The 5,004-nt window shown below is 39.3% G+C and overlaps 1 pseudogene; it reads left to right on the forward strand.

The window, feature by feature from the left end:
* Positions 1 to 331: 331 nt before the first annotated feature.
* LOC144577543 (high mobility group protein B1 pseudogene) lies at positions 332 to 2,948 on the forward strand (annotated as a pseudogene).
* The last annotated feature ends 2,056 nt before the right edge of the window (positions 2,949 to 5,004 follow it).

A 5,004-nucleotide genomic window follows, 5' to 3' on the forward strand; every position in this document is an offset into this window, starting at 1 on the left:
CTGATTTGAATGACTTCTGCAGATATTATTAGTACTAGCTAGACTTCAAATAATGGTTAGAGTAAAAATACTAGAGTCTAAAAGCAATAGAGATGGAGGACACATAAGTAGTTGCCAGGGGTTGGGAGTGGGTGGGGAAGGGATTGACTATAAATTGGCTGGATGAGGGAGTGTTGGGGAGTGATGACACTGCTTCATATCTTGATTGTGGGAGTAGATAAATGACTCTAGTCATATGTCAGAATTCATAGAAGTATATGCCACAAACAGTTAATTTTACTGTTGGTAAATTTAAAAATAAATAATTTTTTTTAAAAAAAAAGCACCCAAGGCCTGAATGGGCCAACTCAGATGAGGATTCTCTTGTCCCTACTCTCCATGCCCTTCTCCTGCTGTTGCCATTCTACACGGTGCCTTTGCCAAGTTTATATTCTTTCTGATGAATACAAAGCTGTATTTATCTTTCCATGTATAAGCCTGTTGGAGGCCCAAGGACACAGTAAGGAATGGAACATGAACGTAGGTAACATGCAGCATAATAAAGTTCCCTTATGATGCAATAAGTAGATCTCAGTACTGACATTTCTCTGTGTTCAGGCTAATGGTACAAGAAAGTGGCTCTGTATTTAGGCAGAGGAAGGTGACATATGAACAGAGACCTGAATGAAAGAAGGGAGGGAGACATGTCCAACTCTGAAGAAGAGTGTTCCAGTACAAGGGAAAAGCAAGTACAAAAGAAGTGGGCTTGCGCTTCAGGTTTGAGGATCAGCAAGAATACTAGTGTGGATAGAGAAGAGTAGGGAAGAAGTGGGGAGTGGCCAGACTGTGTCAGGTTTGATAGGCCTTAGTAAGAAGTGTGTTTTATTTTAAGTGTGGCAGGAGGACAATGAGAGTAAGCAGGGGAATTATCCGGTCAGCTTTGCATTTTTAAAGACTTACACTGGCTCTTATATGGAGAATAGACATTAGGGGGCAATTATGGAATTAAGAAAACCATCCTGGTCTTGCAGAAGTGGTCTTGGAAGCATTTTAGTGGAAGGAGTGGGTGAAAGAGAAGTTTTTTTCTACTGCCCAGCTAGAATTCTGTCTCATCATTGCAATAATATTCTTAATATGATCTTAGGATTCCTTATATCTTGGGCCTTAAGGAGATGTTGTAGTACATATAGAATGCTGCTAGGCAACTTGAAGGTGAGCTGAAGTTGGAGACTAAGCATTTTTAGTGGCTCCAAGGCACAGACTGTGTGATTTTTTCTCTACCAATGCTCAGGAACCCAGGTGTATAAATGGAGAAAGCAGATGGTTGGTTGTATTAATCCAGAGTCAACATTTTGCCAGATATGTGTGAGGAGTGAACAAAAGGGCCAAATCATATTACTGTAATTCACACTAAGGAGTTAATATTTTGATATAGTGCATAATCACATGACACTACAAAAGAAATCCCATGAGGAAGAGAAGATGGTGAGAATCATGCTTAGAGGATAATAAGAAGAATGGTAAAAAGAGAATGGGATGAAGATAGTAAAGAGAGGAGGGGAAGAAGGAGGGGGAAAAGAATGTCACAGAATACTTCCTAACAAAAATCAAGAATGGAAGCACAGTTACGGCAGTACATTAATCTCCATAGAGACAGTGCTGGGGCAAGTGAGAGCTGAATGGGCACTGGATGACTCTGCCTCATTGAGAAGAAATAACTAACCATGGGCAAAGGAGGTCCTAAGAAGCTGAGAGTCAAAATGTTCTCATATGCAGTCTTTGTGCACACTTGTTGGGAGGAGCACCCAGATGCTTCAGTCAACTTCTCAGAGTTCTCTAAGAAGTGCTCAGAGAAGTGGGAGATCATGTCTGCTAAAGAGAAAGGAAAATGTGGAGACATGACAAAGGTGGATATGAAAAAGTACAAGAAACCAAATTTCCTGAAGGGGAAACAAAAAAGTTCGAGGAACTCATTCCATCAGAGAGGTCTCCTTTGGCTTTTTTCTTGTTCTGTTCTGAATATCGACCAAAAGTCAAAAGAGAACATCCCAGCCTATCTATTTGTGATAAGGCAAAGATACTGGGAGAGATGTGGAATAACATCTGCAAATGACAAGCAGCCTTATGAAAAGAAGGCTGTAAAGCTGCAAGGAAAATATGTAAAGGGTATTTCTGCATACTGAGCTAAAGGAAAACCTGATGCAGCAAAAAAAAAAAAAAAAAAATGAGAGATGTCAAGGCTGAAAAAAGTGAGGAAAAGGAGGAAGAGGAGAAGGTGAAGAGTAGGAGGAGGAAAAGGAGGGAGAGGAAGATGAAGGAGGAGGAGGAGGAGGCAGTAATTGTTGGAAGAAGCAGAAGAAGGAGAGTAAGAAGAAGGAGGAGGAGGCAACAGTAGTAATAGTTGGTTCTAGTGTTTTTTTTTTCTTGTCTGCAAAGCGTTTAACTCTCCTATACACAACTCACTCCTTTTAAAGAAAATAATTGAAAATTCTCTGTAAGATTTGTTTTTAAACTGTACAATGTTCTTTTTTATAGTTAACACACTAATGGATGTGTCTTTAGATAGCACACCCTGGTGGTATTTTCCACAGCCACTAACCTTGCCTGATACAGTATGGGGGGTTGTAAATTGGCATAGAAACTTAAACCAGGTTCTTATCGGCACACAGCACAAATTATTCCTATATGGACATGGTAGTTTTTTTTCTCTTCAGCTGTCTTGTATACAAAATAATTGTTCTTTAAAGATTAATAGTCACTCATCAGTGACTATTAATCTTTAAAGACAAAGAAAAATATTCAGAGCACTCAGGCAAATTGTGATGTCCAAGAATGGTAACTGAATACAACAGGCTGTGAAAGAATATATCAAGTGGAATCTTACTTTCTGTATGTGTCTGTATGGTTGGTTATATGCACAAAAGTGAGATTGAAATAGTACTGTAAGAATAATAAAATGCTGGCAATGAAAAAAAACCAAAATGTTCTTTTTATTTTTTTAAATTATACTTTAAGTTCTGGGGTACATGTGCAGATGGTGCAGGTTTGTTACATAGGTATACATGTGCCATGGTGGTTTGCTGCATCCATCCCCCGTCATGTACATTAAGTATTTCTCCTAATGTTATCCCTCCCTGATTCCTCAATCCCGTTATTACTCCCCTAGGCACCCCCAGCCCCCAACAAGCCCCAGTGTGTAATGTGCCCCTCCCTGTGTCCATGTGTCCTCATTGTTCAACACCCACTTATAGTGAAAACATGTGGTGTTTGGTTTTATGTTCTTGTGTCAGTTTGCTGAGAATGATGGTTTCCAGCTTCATCCATGTTCCTGCAAAGGACATGAATTCTTTCTTTTTTATGACTATATAGTATCCCATGGTATATATGTGCCACATTTTCTTTATCCAGTCTATTTTTGATGGGCATTTGGGTTGGTTCCAAATCTTTGCTATTGTAAACATTACCGCAATAAACTTATGTGTGCCTGTGTCATTATAATATAATGTTTCATAATCCTTTGGGTATATACCAGGTAATGGAATTGCTGGGTCAAATGACATTTCTAGTCCTAGATCCTTGAGGAATTGCTACACTCTCTTCCACAATGGTTGAACTAATTTATACTCCCACCAACAGTGGAAAAGCATTCCTATTTCTCCACATCCTCTCCAGCATCTGTTGTTTCCTGATTTTTTAATGATCACCATTCTAACTGGCATGAGATGGTATCTCAATGTGGCTTTGATTTGCATTTCTCTAATGACCAGTGCGACGAGCTTCTTTCCATGTTTGTTGGTTGCATAAATGTCTGCTTTGGAGAAGTATCTGTTGATATGCTTTGCCCACTTTTTTGTTTTTTTTTCTTGAAACTCTGTTTAAGTTCTTTGTAGATTCATGTTTTTAGCCCTTTGTCAGATGGGTAGATTGCAAAATTTTTTTCCCATTCTTTTGGTTGCCAGTTCACTCTAACAATAGTTTCTTTCACTATGCAGAAGCTCTTAGTTTAATTAGATCCTATTTGTCTATTTTGGCTTTTGTTGCCATTGCTTCTTGTGTGTTTGTCATGAAGTCCTTGCCTATGCCTATGTCCTAGATGGTATTGCCTAGGTTTTCCTCTAAGGTTTCTATGGTGCTACGTCTTAAGTTTAAATCTTTAATCCATCTGCAGTTAATTTTTGTATAAGGTGTAAGGATGGGGTCCAGGTTCAGCTTTCTGCATATGGCTAGCCAGTTTTTTCCAACACCAGTTATTTCATAGGAAATCTTTCCCCATTGCTTGTTTGTGTTAGGTTTGTCAGAAATTAGATGGTTGTAGATGTGTGGTGTGACTTCTGAGGTTTCTGTTCTCTTCCATTGGTCTATATATCTTTTTTTAAAATTTCTTTTATTGCATTTTAGGTTTTGGGGTACATATGTAGAACATGCAATACATTAGCATAGGTATACACATGGCAGTGTGTTTTGCTGCCTTCCTCCCCTTCACCCACATTTGGCATTTCTCCCCAGGCTATCCCTCCCCAGCTCCCCCCTCAGCTGTCCCTCCTCTCTTCCCCCCAATAGACCCCAGTGTTTAGTACTCCCTTCCCTGTGTCCATGTGTTCTCATTTTTCATCACCCACCTATGAGTGACAATATGCAGTATTTCATTTTCTGTTCTAGTGTCAGTTTGCCGAGAATGATGTTCTCCAGATTCATCCATGTCCCTACAAATGACAAGAACTCATCATTTTTTATTGCTGCATAATATTCCATGGTGTATATGTGCCACATTTTCCCAATCCAGTCTATCATCGATGAGCATTTGGGTTGGTTCCAGGTCTTTGCTAATGTAAACAGTGCTGCAATGAACATTCGTGTGCATGTGTCTTTATAGTAGAACGATTTATACTCCTTTGGATATATACCCAGTAATGGGATTGCTGGGTCAAATGGAATTTCTATTTCTAAGGCCTTGAGGAATCGCCACACTGTCTTCCACAATGGTTGAACTAATTTACACTCCCACCAACAGTGTAAAAGTGTTCC

The sequence above is a fragment of the Callithrix jacchus genome, chromosome 8 (assembly GCF_049354715.1).
Source record: "Callithrix jacchus isolate 240 chromosome 8, calJac240_pri, whole genome shotgun sequence".
Taxonomy (NCBI): Eukaryota; Metazoa; Chordata; class Mammalia; order Primates; family Cebidae; genus Callithrix; species Callithrix jacchus.